Genomic DNA, 21,351 nt, shown 5'->3' with positions numbered 1-21,351 from the left:
AGAGAGAGAGAGAGAGAGAGAGAGAGAGAGTTTCCTTCTGTATAAATATTATGCCATTCCTTTGGAAAGAGAGGATCAAGAATTCTAGAAATTCTTGCTTGAAAACAAAAACATTTGGAAATCTTGTCCTCTGAACAGAGCTTAGCTGTTCCCTCCTCTTACCCCCCCAAAGGACCCCCAGCGGTACTTAGTGATGGATTTATAAGGTGTAAGGAATGTGTGCAAGGAATTCCTCTCTGTTTTTTTATGAGGGGACACTGCTAGTTTGTAGACACAGCTTCCTGTGAGCTCAAGGAGAACCTAGAGCAGGCTGGTATGCTCTGGTTTCTCCTCAGTGGGGTGGGTGATCAGCCCTGAGGGTATCCCAGTCAATCACAATGATGTAACAATAAAACACACATAATCAGACCGTGAGTATATATTGGTATGTGTTGGTTCACTTTCTGCTGCTGTGATGGAATACCATGACCAAAAACAAAAACAACTTACAGACGAAATAATTTGCTTTGGCTTAGGATTCCAGAGAGAGAGAGAGAGCACAGTGTGGGCTTGGGGCTGGGGGGTGGGGGCTGGGGGCTGGGGGTGGGGGATGGTAGTTAATCGAAGAAGTAGGAGATCCTATCTTTATCCATACACAGGGAAAGGGGAGGGGGAGTCAAGCAGGAAGTGGAACAAGGTAAGGCTCTAAAATCTCAAAGCCTGCCCCTCAATGGCAAACTTCTAATAGGCTGTACCTTCCAGAAGAATCCAGGACCACTGCAAACAGCGCCACTGACTGGCATCCAAGTGTAACACATGAGTCTATGAGGATGTTCTTATTCAAACCACCATAGCTGCAATGTATCATAAAAAAAAGCTCTAATGGCAATGTACTTTACTCTGTAGAAATATGCATAACAACTTACCCAGCAGCCTAAAACTTTCCAGAAAAGAAACATGCTGCAATGCAAACATACTGCATGGAACCGGTAATTCTGCTTTCCATTGTAAACCAAAGCCTCCCCTCCCTAGCCCCACTGCAAGTGGTTCTTTCCATTTACAACAACAAGGAGACAGCGGAAAGCATTTAAAATCCACTAAGCCGTGCTGTCAAGCATTTTGGACCATGTGCCAAAATATTGAAAAATCTGTGTATCCCTGATTGATTTTTCAAATAGTTGGCTAAAATTTCTCCATAGGACTAATGGAGCAGAACTAAAAGTGGGAAGCAGAAATAGGAAGAGGGACAAAGAAATCCAGCAAATCCCACAAGTTACTCCTGCTGATGTGAGGTCAAAGTTCAAACAAAGGATGTGCACATTCAAGCAGCCACAACCAAGGCAAGGTCTTGCCCACTCTTGACCCACCAAATATCTGGGCTTCATGCTGGAAGGTGCTCTAACAAGTTGTTAAAATTATGTATCCTCTGTGAGGAGACAAGTATCCCCCTGGCTGGAGCCTTCTCCTCCCAGCATGGGATTCCTAGGCAAATTCTCATTTCTCTGGCATCTATTAATTTAATAGCCTGATAATGCGATTGAGATCCAAATGTCTCTGTAGAATATCTTCCTTTCTGCCAGGCCTGTTGCAAGCTGTGTTATGCTGCTGGGTTTGAATTCTTGGAGTTCCTTCTAACTTACATGCCAACGGTGACATCAGTTATCTGTCATCAAAAAAGTGCTATTAATGGCTGTATCAGCTGATAATTCCTGTGGGTCCCTTCTCAACTTCATTGAAAGGGGGAACTGGAAAACATTTAAGTTGCGAAATGAGCTGGTACTGTGTTGTTATTGGCATTGTGCTCTCAATTTTTGAGAAGGCTCCAACGGGTTGTTCTCGGTGTACTAACAGGCTGCCTCTTGGTGTCACTCTTGCCAGGTTAAGTCCCGGAGTTCTGCTGTGCAGCATATTTCCTGGGGTGAGGTGGGGCTTCCAGGACCTTGCTTGTTGAGTTAAAAAGAGGGTGGCACAGAGGGGCCATCCCCTGTGGTAACAGGGAAGAAAACGGCAAACAGCGAGTGAATTCACCCTCTAGGTCAGTTTTGTTAAGGTGATTTATCGAATCTATTCTGAGAGAGCAATGAACCAGACATCAACGCACTATCATAGTCTGAAGGAGTGGGACCCCAAGAAGACGCCATTGGGGAGAAACATCTTGATGATTAGCGTCAGTTTCTTATGAGCACTTTCATAGGTATCTTCAGTTGTCAACTTGATGTACCTGGGGAGAGGTCAGAAACTGCTTGCAGCTGATTGGCCTGTAAGCATGTCTATAGAAGTATTTTATTCATTGCTAATTGAAGAAGGAGGGACCAGTCCACTGTGGGCAGTGCCATCCCTAGGCTGGGGATGGGGAGGCACGGATGAGAGTGGCTCTTGACTCCAACTGAATTATAAACTGGATGGAGATGAATATGAGGGTGGGCCTCCTCTTCTCCAAAGGTAGTCAGTCTGGTCTTAGCCTCTTGGGCAAAGGCTGGTATCTGCACTTTTCGGGAGAATGTTGAGTCCAAGTAGCCTGCTAAGCATGATTGGTTGCTTTTAGAATTTTGAAAACAACTTTTGTGAGTAAAACAACATTAAAATAAAAACTCAGGAAGATAGTTCTGAAACACCAAATGTACATTCTTAAATTCATAATAAAATCATAGGTCTTATTATACAAGTTAAGCTTTTAAATATGTTAATTTACATGTTTCGATTTAAAGAAAAGATGTTGTATGTTTCATGACAGTGCTGGTCAGCAGATGCAGAACGAAAAAACAAGTTATTTATATGGTAGCAACCTCTTCGATAAACATGTAATTATTTTGAATCCTTGGCAGAAATATTTTTGTGGGGAGAGACACTTAGTTGAAAGCTGCTAAAATTGAAAAAAGAAAAAAAGCAGTGTACAGGTCAGAAGAGAAAAGATTTTGGGAGGGAGAGTTTTTCCAGTGAGTTTTCCAGTGAGAAAAAGCTAAACCCAATTTAAAGTTATGTTTAACCATTGAGGGGGCAAAGCTTTGCTGTAGCCCAGGTGGCTAGCTTAAATCCCCTCCTCCCTTTATTTGGAAAGTGACTCAAGGGGACAGTGAAATGGCTCATTGGGGTGTGAGAGCATTGGAGGATAGTGTTCATAATGCAGAGGAGAGTTTGACACTATGATAGGAGAAGGAGGCTGGATCATTACCTCTCCATGCATATTCAGGAATCAGAGAGAGAGAGAGAGAGGGAGGGAGGGAGGGAGGGAGAGAGGGAGAGCGAGAGAAAACATGGTAGACTACAAGGCCTCAAAGTCCACCCCTTGTTCTATAAACTTCCCAAACCACGTGTCATCGACTGGGGACTGAGTATACATGAACCCGTGGAGAATGTTTCTCACTTAAACCACCACACACCACTAACAATTCTTCTAATAAACTGCACACCACCAACAGTCCGACGCAGTGTCCCCTGCAGAACGTCTTCAGACAGTGGTGGAAAGCTGCTTGCAAGCAGTTTCTTGGGCATGTCCTGCTAAGGGACATGTGAATGTTGATGTTCTAGAAATGGTCTGTGCCACACCAGCGTGCCACTCATCATGATTTTGACTACTCATTTTCCTTATTTGCAAGAGAGGAAACAGTTCTAGAGAATTCAAGAAACTTTCTTAGCGACATTCCACTGTAGGAGGTGGATTTCACACTCAGCATAAGGGGGACCAGCAAGAAGGTAGACACTCTCACAGAGTCGACAGTGGGTAGAGGAATCTTTGTGTAGGAAAACATTCTCTGTGGTGAGAATGGGGCTTGTGCAGAGAGGCCGCTGCAGAGAAAAACACTTTCAAGGAATAAAATGGACAGCGGGCAGAGAGAGACCTCTGTGCTGACCTACATGTTTAGACAGGCTTAACAATGTTTCCTAAAGTTTCTGGAACAGACAACTTCCCTGGGAATGTATTTTCCTATGCAGATGATTGACAGGCCTATTCTGATTAATTCTTTGTCCGTTACCAGAAAACCTCCTGCTGCCTAAAGCACTGAGATTGAGTAGAATTAAAGGAAAAAATAAGTGGATCTATTAAAAAAAATAATGTGTGCTCTACTAGAAGTAAACAGAATTCCTTTAAAGGTCCCCAGCAAAGCCCTGACACTCCTACCTCCCTGCTCTGTGATCTGTCGCCATCCTTTCCTGTAGTGCTCCATGTTCTCCTTCTTTTCATACATTAATAGCATTCCAAATACTAAGGAGATTAAATTGTGATGTACTTTTTCTCCTTTAAATTAGTATGTTGCCAAGTATACAAGAGTTGGGGTCCTAAGCTGCTTGTGAGAGTGGCTCCATCCGTGACTTCACGTTTGCTGATTTCTACCTAGCTACTGAACATTGTTATCTTCCATCCATGCTTAGCTTGTATGATCATTGACCATCAAAGAGACCATCACTGTGTGCTTAGGTCTATGCCAAAGAACATAGGAAATAGAGATGGTAAAGAAAAATGAATTTATTCACAGTTTGTTCAAAACAGAGGAAGAAGAAATTCTAATTTTCTCTCTTGATCCCTGTGGCCATCTTACAATTTGTAGGAAGCTTTTAGACAAGGGCTAGAGCTATGTAAAATTAATGGTGCCATGTTAGTCAGTCCTTTCCTCAGAGCAAAGGGACCTGGGTCCCAGGTTGCCTCTATTGTTTCTGCTCTTGCTTGCCAAATAGTTTTATAATTCATGTCAGAGTGGAGAAAAAATGAGATCTTAAAGATCCTCCATTCTTCAAAGTGAAGAGTCTCAAGGGGCCTTGTGGAATATAAGATGTCCTCAGTCCAGGTCTGACAGAGTTCTTTGGCTCTAAGTTCACTGTTTTGAAAAGTACCTAACTGGGAACTTTCTGTTGGATGTTGGCCTGAACCCCTCTTGCATATCTATTTAAACACGCTGGGATTGGTAGTGTTAATTGTCAACTTTACAGAATCTGGAATCATTTAGGGATAGACCTCTGAGCATGCTTACAGGGAATTATCTTGATTATTAATTGAAGTGGAAAGACCTACCCACTGTGAGTACCATCCCTTAGTTGGGATCCTGAACTGCATAGTTGAGAAAGGGAGCTCAGGGACATTCATTTGTTGCTTCTTGACACTGTTCACAGAGTCAGGATTTATGAAGGACAATTTTGCAAAGTTCAATTGTTTCATTGGTGACAATTTTACCAGATATTACCATTTAATTGATATCCTTTGCCAAGGCAAATGCAAGTTATCTTATTCCTGTTTTAATTACTAATATTAACTGTCAGTTCACATACTTCATTTTACATAGCAAATCTTTCTCCCTTCCCACTGTCCCTCCCTGTGTCTGAGGAATGGTTACAGAATGACTATAAAGACTAAGAGACAAGGAATTTCAGAGGTTTAAGAAGCCAGAGCTGGGTAACTTATATAAATGAAAAGGAGTCTGTAATGGTGACATCAAAAAAACGCCTGGACGTCCCTGAGAAGTATAGCTGCTGTTTTAGAGTTAAAAAGCAGAGTCAAAGTTGAACTGTAGTGTTGAATCCAGCTACAGAGGATGCAAGGAAAGACCAGGGACAGATGAAAGAATGGGTAGATGGACAGACAGGAGGTCCAGATGGGGCAACAGGATAGGCATACATCTGTAATGGAGTCTGCTTAGATCCAACATAACTCAAACACCAAGTCAGTGCAGATGACAAAAATTTATTGTAATCGAGCCACTCCTGATCAATCAGGGCCCAGAACAGATCCAGAGCTGAACTGCAACACTGAAGGGAAGTTGTATAGAACATTTTAAGGATGAAACTATAAATTGAGGGGGAATGGGGCGGGCTGCAACATTGTTCAATCATATTTTGACATAGGGGTTGAGCAAGGGAGTTTCCACCAATCAGGATAGGAGTTGGTTCCCGGGCCTCAGAACATGAACTTAGTTTGACCCTGCCAGCAAGATAGACAAGTTGTCATTGAGATAGCTGGACTCAAACAACTGTCTCCTTACAAGTTACTCCTGAGATGGTCAGACTCAGATAACTGTCTTCCTTACAGCAGAAGCTGTTCAGCTATTGGGAGGTCCCCAGCTCCCCTAGGGCTTAGCACTTTGAATTTAGTTTTCTCCCTGTGATCAAATAGAGTCTGAGAATAAAACAGCAATACAGATCAAATGAGTGTGCCCTGTCAACAGAAGGGTCTAAATTGAGCTGAAGCTCCTGGGACAATCAGCAGTCCTCTGCCTGTTGATATTCTGACACAGGTCAGAGGAAGCTAGTGCCATCTGAGAGTCAGATGTCCAACTCTCTGTGGGGTCCAAGTGGAGGAGTTCTACTGTCTACTCAGTCTGGTGTGTCCAGTAAGTTCTTGGTCATGGTTTTCCTGACATTTAATATGTCCATGTGTCCCTATTCACTCCTGATAAATTTATACAGTGCTTACCGTGCTTTCACTTTTACTCCTGGAACTGGGTCATGTATTGATCTGTGCCACATGGGAGGTGCCTTGCACGTGTCTACCCAGGTGCAGAGTCATCCTCTGTCCTCCAAAGGGAATGAAAAATGGCTTGTAAATGCAAAGCTAGCAACCTAAAAACAATAGTTCAAATAAGAAAAAAAAAATATATAGGCTATGGTTGTTCACTGTTCCTTCCCCCAAACTCAATGAAATCAGGATGTGTCTTGGAGTAACACGTTTTGTTATTCCTGAGCAAAACGATTCTTTTATCTTTATGGATCTTGGTTTCACAGTGTTTAAGATATGGCCAGTCATAATAGGTGGCCCTAAAAATGAGATATAATGTTTATAAGCGTAGCCTCCAGAGAAGCTAGGGAAGCGCAGAAGTAAACAACTCAAGGGCTTCAGGAAGTCCCTGAAGTTGTCTAAATACAGTCTGTCCCTTTCTCCCAAAACTCACTTAGGCAGTAAAGACTTCTGAGAGACACTCACAGACTAGCCACGCCATCTAAAAGCAGGACCAGCTGAGATGCCTAGAAGAGGCTGAGAGTAGTTGAGCTTCTGAAAGAGGCTCAGCCCAACTGAGCTTCCTGGAAAAGAAACTTTCTGTCCTTTTGAACTACCTTAAAGTTATGCAGTGAGCTTCAGGGTTCCATCTCTTGTTAGCAGCCACCCATGCTGGAGTGAGTTTATTTTTGGTGACGCAGCTGTCCTTTCTGTTCTGCTCCTGTAGGTAACCCCAGTAATACTCATCGGCTCACCAAGTTGGACTTTGGTAATGTCCCCACTTTGATCTGTTGTTGGTTCCCCATCTGGTTACAGGAAGGTTGGATTCTTGCTTGAGTCACATCGCAGCCATTTGCACTGCAGCTTTGTCAAACTTAATAATTGTGCATATGATTGTGAGGTTCCTGCTTGTGCCTCTTGGTGTCCTGTGCCTAGAATCTTCTGTGTCTAATTTAATCTCATCGCCTAATCGTACGTGTCTGTTCAGCACTCACCAGTGCTCCAAAGCTCACAGGAAATACTTCTCCAACACAATACAGACTTTAAACTCTTTCTCCAATAGGACATGGCTGACACAGGTCTAAGTATTTAGGGAAGCATTATTAGGCATGTCTTCCTTCTTCTATATTTTGTGAGTTGCTTCAGGGTGTGGTTATACTATTTTTAACTTATTATTTAACTTACTATTACCATGTTTTGTGGCACATGAACTTGGAGTGGACATCAGCTTTTTACTGAATGAATAGATGAGTAAATAAGTAAAATGAGTTACATCTTTAGATGCTAGAGCTCGGCATATGGAACGCTGCTTGGTTCTCAGTTTCCTGGGAAATTTCCATTCCTCTTATGGAGAACTGGAGGTGAACAAATCTACTGACCCTGAGCAGCCCTGGCTCAGACTCAAAGGGAACCATCTGGAAGGCTGAGTCCAACAATAGGAAGTGGCTAATCACACATTTATCTCTTTCAAGTTATCTGGGTACTGAAATGGCTTCCAAATTTGTTATGAATACTCTCTCTATCCCTCCCCTTCCCCTCTCCCTCCCCTCCCCTTCCCTTCCCCCTCCCCCTCTTCCTCTCCTCCCCTCTCTCTCTGTAGGTGTGTGTGTGTGTGCATTGTTTGTCTACTTTGAAAGCCTGTGATAATATTTTAATGCACATTAAATAAGGCATAGCATTCTAGAATATCATACATTTTCATCATTTAAGCAATTATTTAACAAATACACAAAGCTAAGAATGATTACTGTATGTAGCATGACCTTAACAGTTGGGAGTTTCTTGTTTAGATGAGATTTACACATCTTATCAAAATACAGGGAAGATATAAGAAAATAAATCATGAATGTAGAACAAATTTTGAGAAAAAAAAGTCTGCTTTATGTGTGAAATATTTATGGCAAAAGGATAAAATTTCATAAAATAATATTCTTTTATCATATTTTATGCTTAAATTAAAAAGAACCATCTTATTATTTGCATGTTTTGCTGTTTCCCCCTGGACAATCCAGAGGAGTCAACTGGAAACCCTTCATGGTAGGAGAATAAGTTTGTAATGCAGTCAGAGAAATACTTTGAAATCAATAATTTTCTCAGAAAGGAATAGTAAGCTTAAAATGGCAAGATTCCATTAGTAGGAGTAAGAGATGTCTGTGCCTCCCAGGAAGAACCCAAAAGAGCTTTGCATGCCCATGCCAAGCTGTTGTGGACTGGGCTGGTGTAAGCATGAATAGTAATCTGCAATCTGTCCTTTCAAGTCACAAAGGCTTTTTTTTTTTTTTCAAATTCTTGTCCATATCTGGAGATGTCTATAAAGCAGAGAGAGAGAGAGACAGAAAGAGAGAGAGAGAGAGAGAGAGAGAGAGAGAGAGAGAGAGCTAACCAGAGATGTCCAGTCTTTTGCAATCTCAAAGCTTGCCCCCCAGTGACACAGCTCTATCCAACAAGATCTCTCCTTCCCTAACAGTTTCACCAACTGGCAACTAAGTATTCAAGCAGCATGGGTCATTGTTTTTCAAATCTTGTCAGACGGTGACTTTGATGCCACCATTTTGGCTGCTACAATGATCACCCAGTTGCTCTAATAGAGAGCTAACAACTTCCTCCAACTCCTAGGCCCCCTGTAGCCCCCCTTACCTCTGGAAACCACTAATCTGTTGTTTAGTTATATAACGTTATCTCAAGGATGTTATACAAATGGAATCATGTAGCATTTTGAGACACGTGCTGTTCATTCAGCATAGTTCTCTGGAGGATCTCCCTGGGTTTTACAGGTTTAATATTTATTCCTTTGTGGAGGTAAGGATTGTACCAGAAATATGCCACAGTTTAACCATCTGTCTCTTGAAGAACAGCTGGATGATTTTCAGTTTAAGAATGTTTTAGTTTCATCTTTGTTGCTATCATAAAAATCCCTGACCAACAAGTAACATTCGCTAAGGGTTTGTTTGGCTTACATTTCCAGGTCACTATCCAGCATTTGATGGAAGTCAGGACAGGCGCTCAAGGCAGAAACCTTGAGGAAATGCTGGCTTGCTGTCTAGCCTGGTCGCTGGCACATGCTTAGCTACCTTTCTCACAGTTCAAGACTTCCTACCTAGGGGTGATATAACACACACTGGCTGGATCCCTCTTACATCCGTTAATAATCAAAACAGCCCCCAGCAGGCATGCCACAGGCCAGTCTGATCTGGGAAATTCCTCACTTGAGGCCTTCCTCTCAGATGGCTGTAGATTGTGTTCAAACTGACAATTGAAGCTAACAAGGATGGATGGGAGTGAAGGGTTGGAAAGGAAATAGGGGGGTTGGATGGGTGGCCATGGGGTGTGTTACGGCTAAGGCTGCTATAAACATCTGTGCACATATTTTTGTGTGAATATAGGTATTTATGAGCTAAATGTCCAGTAGTGAGTTGGTATGGTAACATAGTAGCTATGTGCTTACTCTAAGAATCAAGCAAACAAACAAAAATCCAACACACTGCTTTGCATTCCCACCAGATACATACAAGTAGGCTCAGCATGAGAATATCTACCTATATTGCTAGCATTCAGAAGACTGGCATGGGAAGATTATATGTTTGAGGCCAGCCTGGGCTACACAGCATGCTGGTCTTTAAAATAAGGAGAATAAGCAAGAGCGAGGAGGGAGGAGAGAGGAGGGAGGAAAGAGGGATTTGTGATCAGGCTTCTCTATCTCCTTTGGCATTTCTTGTTATTGATTTTAGTCATTCTGATAACAGTGTTGCGGCAACTCATTTGCATTTGCATGTCTCCAGTGAGATTGGAAATGCTTTTACATGTTTATTTACTACGGATGCCTTCTTCCACGAATTGTTGCTGCCTGCTTTTTATCCTTATCCTAATTGGTTTCCTTGACTTCTGTTTTCAAAGGATGAGAACTCTTTGCATTTTATACATACGTACTAGGTAAGTACCAGCTCTGCAATTTAAAAACAGGGTCCCTCATTCTGTGGCATTTATTTTTCATTCTTCCCATTGTCTCCAGGGATAATTGTCTTATTTTTATTTTTTATTAATCAAATTTTGGGAGATGTGCAAAGTGGTGGCTTTGTTGTACTTGCATGCATTTATTCCATTATATATAACCCACCCCTGCTGTCCTCCCATGTCCTGCCCTCTGGCTGCTTCTCCTCTCATCCTAAACACTCCTCCTGCCTTCCTGTCACGGATGCTCCTTTGTCCTCTTATTTCCCATCCTTTACACCTCTCTCTCTCTCTCTCTCTCTCTCTCTCTCTCTCTCACACACACACACACACACACACACACACTCACACACTCACATGCATATATAATACCTTTAAATCTACTCTTCCTGGGTCTGACTTATTTCATTTACCGCAGTGATCTCCAGTTCCATTCGTTTTCCCGTGAATGTCATAATCTCAATCTTCTTTATAACTAACTAGGAATCTGTTAGATATATTTATCAAATTTTCTTTCTCTTCCTGATTATAACTTAGCTATTGGGAATAGAGTACTGATCAGTGTAGACCTGCAAATATCTCCGTGGTTTGCTGACATGGCTTCCTCTGGGTACAATAATCAGTAATGGCACAGCTGGGTCATGGCTCTATCTTTGCTGTTTGAGAACCCTCCCTATTGATGATACCAGTTTAAATTCCCACCAGCAGTGTGTAAGAGTTCTTTATCCCTCACACCCTTGCCAACACTCGCTGTTATCTTGATGATAGATGTCCTGTAGGATCTCTGTGAGTTTAATTAACATTTCCCTGGTTGCTAAGGATGTTGAACAATTTTTTAATTATTTATGGTCCATTTGTATCCTTCTTTCTATTCAACTAATTAGTCCTTTTGTCGATTGGATGGCATTTGGGGTGTCTAATTTGGGGGGGTTCCTTATGGATTCTGGATGTCCATTCCTTGGCCTAGGTACATCTGTCAGTGATCTTTCTCATGCTCTGTTGATTTCCCCTTTGCTATGTAGGACCTGCATTGAAACTCTCCGCATTTGTCAGCCCTGGGAGATTTTGCTGCTGTTGCTCCAGTCCTCCATCTGAAGCCCTTGCTTATAACTGTCTCTGAAGGAGTTTTCCCCTGGCTGTTTCAGAGTCTCATGTCTTACATTAATATGCCATGTCTGTTTGAAGTTGGTTTTGTGTAAGGCGAGAGAGAGGAATCTAGTGTCACTCTCTCAGGTGTGGGACTCTGTCTTTGCATGGTAATGAATGCCGTTGAACTTGAAGAAGTGTATCTGCAACATTTTCATCTGTGCTTTATGCTTTTGCCTTCTATGGCCTGTACCTTAACCTTGCATTTATACTGCCACATGCGTCACATTTTATTTTTATCATGTGAGATTTATGGCTGATTGATTTGTTCACCCTGGTATAGCCCGTTCCTCTACACTATTTCCCATAAAGGCGATGCTTCCCTCACTGAACTCATTTTGTACTTGTTGGGTGCATTACTGTCCATTTCTCCGATGCTTTCTGTTCTATCAGATAGACTGTGTTAGTCCCTAGAGCTCTGTGGTAATTCTTGAAACTGATTGTGCTCATTCTGTTTTATCACAACCATTGTAGCTAGTCTAGCTTCTTTGTCTTTCCATATAAAATTTAGAATATTATCCTCATGGGCAAAGAATTCTGCTCTAATTTTCATAGGTGCTGTACTATATCTGCACATCACTTGGTGAAAATTTGACACTTGTTATATTGTAATTTCACATTTATAAACACAAAGTTTGCTCAGATCTTTTTTTTTCAGCATTTTATAACATTTCACACGTAAATTCTGCATCTCTTTTGTATGATTGACACCTACATGTTTTGCTTTTGAGCCTCAGTAAATAGTGGGTTTTTTATTGTTATTTTTTCCACCTTTGTGACTACTGCTAATCTATGAAAATGCCATGGAGTTTTGTCTGATTTCCTTGTATGGTACCTTTATTTAAGCCAAGTCTCAGTTCCAGGAGGGCTTCTGGTTTTGATAGATAGTTTAGAAACCCCAACAAAATGAACAGTATATTTGCAAATAGAATGTCTCTTTTAGCCTGGAATGATTTCCAGTGTCAAGTCAGTTTCACATTCCAGAGATAAGTCTTACTGGTTCGTGGTATAAAATTTATCTTGTATATTACTAATAATTTATTGAGGTTTTTTACATATGCATTACTGAGATATAGTAGTGCATAGGGATTTGTAGTCTTTATTTGTATTTTGGGAGGCTTTTCCCCCCTTTTGTTGTTTGGGGAGGAAGAAGTGTTTAAGCTATGAATTCAATTTTGCTAACAACAGAACCGAACAAATGACTTACCATTGTGTGCATCATGGTGGTTTGTAGTTTTTGAGGAAATTATGTGTCTCTTCTGAGTTGCCAAACATATAGAGACCCTCTCTAAGTAGTATTATCTTATCCATGTCTACAGGGTCTGTTTCATTCCTGAGAGCAATGTTTTGTATCTTATCTTCTTTGTTTTCGTTGGTTAAAGCTTTGCCGCTTTTACTTGATTTTTCAAAACTCTTTTATGATACCCACTGAGGCATCTCACCAGAGCCTTACACAAAAATTAATCAGTTTTCCATCACTAGCAAAATAGTTGAGAAAATAAGCTTAAAGCAGAGCAGCTGTATTTGGCTCGTGGTCGCAGAGGTTTCCATTCATGGCATTGACTCTCGTTCAGAGCTTGTGGTGATAACAGAGCATGTTGTGAATCAAAACTTTGAGGTACATGGAGACAAAGACAGAGCAAAGACTGCTATACACCCTCCTAAGACACACTTTCAGGAAACCTACTGTCTCCAGCCAGGCGCCCTCCCAGGAAGCCTCATCACCTGAGGCTTTGGGGAACATCTCCCATCTAAAGCATAACAACCCCCAGAAAAAGAAATTGGCTTCTGATGATGTAACAAGGTCGGAACACATGACTATGCCTGTTTTTCGTTTGTTTAATTATTTGGTAGAAGTACTAAAATGTCCTAGTCTACTGGTCTACCCTTTTCCCCATCCTTTGGCTGAGGAGAACGCTTCTCATTGTTTTGTTTGCTTGTTTGTAGAATACCAGGGTTAGGTCTTCTGTCTGAGCTCGAGCCCCCTTCACCTTTGACACCATGCTGACCACGCCCCTGGACACACCCCTGCTTTTGAGTTCTGGACCATGTTCTCTTTTGTTTTCATCTTTTCATTTATTTTTTTTAAGTAGTGTTCAAAAATAAAGTCACTTTCATTAATGCACAAACGTCACACAGCTGATATGAGGAAGCCACTCAAACACTTGCCCAGTCCCAAACTCTTAGAACGGCCACTCTGAAGCTGTCAGGTTTTATACTCCCACAGTCAGTTACACTTATATTCTCTTACCTACCCAAAAGAAGAACTATGACTGAGTTTAAATTAGAAAAGCAAAATAGGCATATAACCTCTAGGCGTATAGCTTCTTCCATGCCTTTAGTGTCCTGCATGGGTTCTGCTCTTCCTCAGCACTAACATCTCCCCCTCTTGCTCTCCTTTTTAAACGTGCTACCCTCCTTACAGCTGTTTGCACATATATATTACAGCTATGATGCGCATATGCTAGAAAACACATGGTGTTTTTTTTTTCTCTCACCAACTTAATAGACTTTCCAAATCTGGCCATTTTCCTACACATTTTGCTATTCTTTGCCCATGAATACTATTCTGTTTTGAACATATACCACATTTCCATTGTTCATTCATCTGTTCGTGGGCATCTAGAGTGGTTCCTTTTCTTTGCTGTAGTAGGTATAACAGTAACAATTATAGATGTGCTAACATCTCTGCAGTAGGACACAGAGTTCTTCGTGCATATGCCCAGATGTGATAGAGTTGCATTGTAGGGAGCTTCCAAACTGATTTCCATAATGGCATATCAATTTGCTCTGCCACCAGCATTCTCCCCAACATTTGTGGTCAGATGTCTTGATGCTGGCCATTCTGAAAAGGGTGAGGTGGTATCTCTAAGTAGTTTTAATTTTCTTCACCCTCATGACTAGGCTTGTTGAACACTTTAAAGAATAGTCATTGGTCATTTCTGTTTCTTACTTTGACATGTTCTGTTTATTTTCTTAGCCATTGGGAGTTTTATTTCTTTGGCGTTTAATTTCTTCACTCTAGACATTAGTATTCTGTTTGAATCATAGCTGGTCAAGATTTTCTATTCCAGATGCCATCTATGTGCCTCACTGAGTTTTGGGTTTGGTTTGGTCTGTACAGAAACCTTAATTTCATGTGGTCCCATCTGTTGATACTTGGGGCTGGTTCTATTCTTGCGAGTCCAGTGCCTTGAAGACCCCCCCCCATGATATCTTGTGATGCAGTACTCTGTCCTGTTTAATTGTCCATGTGTGCTGATGTCCTGCACAGGGGCACAGATGGAGTGCCAGCTTGTTCTTTATCCCTGATATCCCATTACTGCTTTTCATCCCTTTTGAGGGGCTCAGAATTTTAGTTTACAGCTTTGTTTATCCATACAGGAGTGATGGGAAAAAAAAACCAGCTTTCTAATAGGTTTCATAACTTAGGATCAGTTGCAAAGCCATCAGTAATTTGGGGAATTCTTTCTTCCACACCCCATTTAATGGGTGAAATGGGAGAAAGATGACGATATAGAGAAATCTCGTGTGTTGAAAGTATTGCAGTTGCCAAAGTAAAGTACTTGCAGTATTATTTACACAAACATCATTCAGAAGACACTTCAGATGTTTTAATATGAGAGTCTAAAGGAAAAAATCACTACATGATACTTACTTCAAGAGTGGCAGACTAGACCACACAGGCAGGTTCATTCATTCCAAAACAGGTCTTATGAAAACCACAGAAGAAAATTATTTAAGTCTGTCTTTTGACTCCTTTGACTGTTGAATTGACTAATTTTAGGTACTCTGGCAGATAAGATTGCTACCTAGTACTTACCTTAAGATAGCTTACTACGAAATGAGGCTGTAATTACTAGAAACAAGTCAGATGAGGTGTCACTACCAAGAATTATGAGTCACACATTTCTGTGTGCACACATACATGCACACTATGTTCACACATGCACAAGTTCACATGTGTGAGTGTGGACATGCATGTGTCCCAGTGCATGTGACAAGATCAGTGAACAATCACAGGTCTTATTCCTTCCCTTCCATCTCACTTACAAGGATGCTTTGTTGTACAACCCTAGTCTAAGTTCTTTGTTGTAAATCTGCAAGTTCTTTCTCTGCCTCTTGTCTCACAGCCACAACGAACTATTGATAATTTTAAATCTGTTGACACCTAGGGAAATAGCTCAGTCAGTAAGGAGCTGACCTTGCAGGTATAAGTTCCTAGATACCCAAGAGGGGCAGGCATGTTGGTACACACTTACAACAACTCTGGGGAAGAAGAGACAGGAAAACCCTGGGGCTTACTGGAAAATTGCTCTAGCTTCACTAGTGAACTCCATGCCATATATAATTTCTCAATTATGCTAAGTATAATGATGCAAAATGAATTGTATAAAGAGCTTCACAGATCTAAAAGAACCGAGGTAGCTGCACCATGAGCCAGCTTGTCAGAAAGATACAAAGGCATTCAGATTTCTGAGTTCAAGGTCAACCTGGGTCAGAGGTAGGTTAGGCTCAGGCTTAGGTGTGGTGTTAGACCCTATTGCCAAGAACAAGCTTTGGCTTGAAGAGGAGTCCCTGAAAGAATGAGTGTTTGAGGGTGGCAAAAATCATGGGTACAAGCTGATGGCCTATGTTCTCTTCAAGACAACTTTCCCTGAAGATCTCTAGACAACTCATCAAGATAACTCAGCTCTCAGAGACCAAAGCACAGTCCTTTATTTACATATAAATTCAGTCATTTATTCCAAGTTCCCTTTTGGTTATCCAACGAATCAGCATTCCATTGCTCCAGCCCCTTGATTCTTAAAAAGAGACATCAAGCACATTTTTTAAAAAACATTGCAAATTAATTCAGACATCTACCTGCCTTTGTAAGTACAGACAATAAGTTTGGCTAGGTGGGATCCTGTCCTGAAACTGCCATTCCCAGCACACCTAAGCCTGAGCCTAACCTACCTCTGTCCCAGGCATGAAACTCAGAAATCTGAATGGCTTTGTATCTTTCTGACAAGCTGGCTTATGGTGCAGCTACCTTGGTTCTTTAAAGTCTGTGAAGCTCTTTATACAATTCATTTTACATCGTTATACTTTGCATAATAGAGAAATTATATATATATATATATATATATATATATATATATATATATATATATTGAACTCTTGTTTTCAGAGCTTGTTCCCACATACTTAAGGGCCATCCTGAAGGTCACATCATTCTACCACTTGCTGAGACATTAAACATACTCTTTCTTCTTGGGACTTGTGCTGTCTGATTAGCATGGAGTCATTAACCTTAGGAGAAAGGACATTCCTCAATATCCTTGGCAAGGAGACCATTTTCAAAGATAGAAACATGAAGTAAAATACACATTTTCATATAAACAAGCCTCACACCCAGCAACTGTCAACACTCATGGGGGCCCATGTCCTGCTGGTTCTGTTCCAGGGGCAGGAAGCTATGTCACTCTGTTCCTTCCACATGGCCATTGTACTGGCTGGATTTGTGTGTCAACTTGACACTGGATGGAGTTATCACAGAGAAAGGAGCTTCAGTTGGGGAAGTGCCTCCCTGAGATCCAGCTGTGGGGCATTTTCTCAATTAGTGATCAAGGGGAGAGGGTCCCTTGTGGGTGGTACCATCTCTGGGCCGGTAGTCTTGGGTTCTATAAGAAAGCAAGCTGAGCAAGCCAGGGGAAGCAGGCCAGTAAGTAACATCCCTCCATGGCTTCTGCATCAGCTCCTGCTTCCTGACCTGCCTGAGTTCCAGTCCTGACTTCCTTTGGTGATCAACAGCAATGTGGAAATGTAAGCTGAATAAACCCTTTCCTTCCCAACTTGCTTCTTGGTCATGATGTTTGTGCAGGAATAGAAACCCTGACTAAGGCTGGGCAGTGGTGGCACACGCCTTTAGTCCCAGAACTTGGGAGGCAGAGGCAGGCTGATTTCTAAGTTTGAGGCCAGCCTGGTCTACAGAGTGAGTTACAGGACAGCCAGGGCTTCACAGAGAAACCCTGTCTCGGAGAAAGAAAGAAAGAAAGAAAGAAAGAAAGAAAGAAAGAAAGAAAGAAAGAAAGAAAGAAAGAAAGAAAGAAAGGCTAAGACAGCCACGTAGGACTCAGAACCCTATTTCAAATGAGACTGATGGAAATTTTCAGGATGACAGCTAAAGTTGTTCACATACACACACACACACACACACACACACACACACTTTAAAAAACACTATTGCTAAGTGTGGTGGTGCATCCTTTAATCCTAGCATTTGGAAGGCAGAGGTTGGTGGGTCTCTGTGAGTTTGCATCTAGCCTGGTCTGTGTAGTTATTTGCAGGCCACCCAAGGCTATATAATGAGACCCCCATCGGAAAAAAATCAAGTAATAAAAACCTGTTAATACACAGTGAATGGGAGTGTAGGAAGCCATGTGCCTGTAACCTTGATGATGGGGATGTATAATAGTTTAACTTTAATGGCTCATAAGTTAAAAAAAAAAACAACCCACTGGAAGGACAGCTCAGCAGTTAGAGTGCGTGTTCCTGCAGAAAACCTGGGTTTGATTCTAAGCACTCACATGTGTTCCACAGCCATCTGTAATTCCAGTAATAGGAGGTGCAAGGCCCTCTTCTGGTCTCCACAGGCACTGCATACACATGATGCACAGATATACATGCAAGCAAGCCATTCATACACATAAAAGAAAAAAAGTTAATATTTTGCAGGAGAAAATAATTATAATAAATTAGGGATTGGAAAAAAGTATGATACTTGAAGATTATGTAGAATTACAAAATTGGTTGGCATCAGGCTGAGCATCTCGTGTTAAAAGAAACTAATAAATGATACATTTTCTTCTCTTTTTATGTGAATCTTAGTCATCAGTGCTTCTAGAAAGGAAAAATAAAGTCAAAGATAGCTTTAAAACTCTCCAAAGAGCGTCACCTAAAAGTGTATACTCACAAAAGCTTAATTATAAAAATAAAAATGAGCCCCTGTCTTCCGACCATGAAAGTTGTAACACAATTAAGAGAGCAGTTTCCAACAAAAAGGGTATTGTCTTCATATTTCATACTCAGGTTGTACCACCCTGAGTGTGTGTTTAAATTCTTAATACATGACAATTTCTTCACCAAGGCTTTTTGAGGGCTTGAGGGTTTTGGTGTTTTGACAGTTTAGGTAATACATCACTCTCCTGACAAGTCTGAACAGGCGCTTTCTATCACAAGCTGGGTGCCCTGTGGTTAAGGTGCCATTTGCTATTAAGGCACCCCACAGGGTTCAAATTAGGAATTTTGTTTAAATAGTCTGTACTCTGGCCAAATGAGCTGACCAATTCCAGAGAGAGTGGCAGGATGCTTATACATTCCACATAAGCACTGATGTGTAAGACTTCAGGGTTGCCTAATTCACTGACAACATTCTAGTGGAACAGAGTTGCCCGGTGGAAACAAAGTCCCCATGTGTGCAACTGCATCTCATTTTTGTGCAAAGTGTTGGCTCAACATTGGAGAAGGCAGTTCTTTTCCACAGCAATGAAGTTTTGTACTCAAAATCCTAGCACAACTACCTACAAGAATAAATTCTGTACTCGGATCAAATGTACAAGGTTGGAAAGAAGTGTGATGTCATTATAACATCATGTTTGGTGCTCTACCTAGGTAGGGCAGAAATGAAGACTCCTGGATGGTTCAACTCCACAGGCTGCCATTACACTCTACACGAATGAGCACCCTGGCACCCTGCACCCCGCCAGATGCATCCTGTGCAATCTTTCTGAAACCATACTCCTTAAAATTATTCACTGACCCTTAAAGATGAATTGTGCAAGGACTAAGGTTTTCGATTTCCATTATGCTTTTAAAAGTTAATCTTAGAAAATGTATAAGGAAGAGTTTGACAGAATGTTATTCCCTGTATGTTGTGTGTTACATGGACACATAATACACACTGTATAGTGTATGTTGATATTTAATGAGCCAGACAGATTAGAGAGCAGAGAGACCTCACTTTTTACAGATTCCAAAATGGTTGATGGTCACTGTCAGTTGAAGGAAGATCTGATGTTTGTAGTGACAAATTGAAGACTCACACTTCCAAGACTAGTAGCTAATAATGACCAGCATGTTTCTGAAAAGGGAAAGTGTTTGTTTTAACAATAACAAAGAGAGAAGTCAAGAAATAATATTTGGTTTGCTCATTTTAAACAGAAAAACAAAAACCAACCAAACAACACCCTCCCCCTACACATCTAACAAGCCTTGAGGAACGTGTTCAAACCACATATTTATTTCATCTCCTCAACTTCTGCTCATTTTGGGATGAGGACGTGGTTCACCCTTGAAAGTCCAGGAAATTGATTACACCTCTTCCCTAGAATTGTGTAATGCCTCTAAATAATTCTCCTGGAGTCTGTTTCCCATCATCACTGTGAATTTCACAATGTGTTTCCAAATGTGCTTTCAGATATTTTTATCCCAAACAGTATTCTCCAATGTTGTAAGCCCTTGACTATTCAAGGGAGCTTGGCAAATATAATGTAAGGTTCGTTTCTTCTCTAGTTCTATTATTTTTCAAGATAAATCACCAAATCTGCATCTAGAGTCTGACTGCCCTCGGGAAACACTTCTTCATGTTGCGTTTTCCTATTCTATTTATGGAATTTTCACACATGACCTTTGGAAAGACCTTGGACATCATTAGCTGTATCTTCCTAATGTAACAGATATAGAAAAGAAAAATAATGTTCCAGCCCCACAAGCTTGTGAGTGGAAGAGCAGAGATCATCTGTCAATTGTCTTGACTTCCCTGTCCAACATCTCTTTTCATCCTATTGTTACTCTTCACAACATTACTATGGCCTCCACCTAGGCCCACCTTCTACCCTCCAGCAAGTCCTGTTTCCCCTTGCTCTCCTCTAATTGAATAACTGCAGACTCAGGCAGTGATACAGACAGCTATGGAGTCCAGTGAATTGGAAAATTCTGTGAATTTAACAAAGTGTGCTGTCTCATTGGAGAAAGACAGAGATGAGCGAATTATTACACACACTGGAACCAGAGCATGGGGGTGGTGATGTGTTGTGGGGCTCAGAAAAGAAGGCAGCACAAATGTCAAAAGAGGTTGAGGACACTTTGAAGAATAAATCAGAGTCTTGAAGCATGATGGAAATTCTCCTAGAGAAAGGGAAACATATGCAAAGGCAGAATCTAAGTGGGGGACAGGAAAGGGAAAGAAACGAGGGGACAGCATTTACCACGTGCCCAAACATTCATTACAACACACCTACCAGAGGAATACTCCCGCTCTGCCAAGTTGGGAAATGATGGGCTGGGGACATTATTCAAAAGTTACCACATGGGGGATAGAGAGATGGCTTAGTTGTGAAGAGTCCTGGCTGCTCTTCCAGAGGACCCAGGTTTGATCCCCAGAACCTAAATGTCACCTCACAGCTGTCTGTAACTCCAATTACAGGGTATCCAATGCTCTCATCTGGACTCTGAGAGCATCAGACATTCACGTAGTACACATTCCTATATGCAGACAAAACACCAACATATGAAAATAATAAAATAATCTTTAAGATGTTTAAAAACTGTCACTGCAGATATGACTAAGTGGTTAGGAGCACTGTCTGCTCTTTCAGAGGTCCTGAGTTCAATTCCCAGCAACCACATGGTGGCTCACAACCATCTGTAATTGGATCCAATGTCTTCTTCTGGTGTATCAGCGACAGACTGCTCACAAACATTAAGTAAATAAGTCTTTTTTTTTTAATATTTTTATTACATATTTTCCTCAATTACATTTCCAATACTATCCCAAAAGTCCCCCATAGCGCCCCCCACTTCCCTACCCA

General features: G+C 41.3%; 1 protein-coding gene across 1 annotated transcript in view; it reads left to right on the top strand.

Annotated features, from left to right (window-relative positions):
- Positions 1–21,351, top strand: part of Svep1 (sushi, von Willebrand factor type A, EGF and pentraxin domain containing 1) — a 167,566-nt gene that overhangs the window by 36,518 nt on the left and 109,697 nt on the right. The window lies entirely within an intron of this gene.

Source organism: Mus caroli, chromosome 4 (genome assembly GCF_900094665.2).
Source record: "Mus caroli chromosome 4, CAROLI_EIJ_v1.1, whole genome shotgun sequence".
Lineage (NCBI taxonomy): Eukaryota > Metazoa > Chordata > Mammalia > Rodentia > Muridae > Mus > Mus caroli.
Note: the sequence above shows the minus strand (reverse complement) of the source record. Positions and strands in the feature narration are given on the sequence as shown.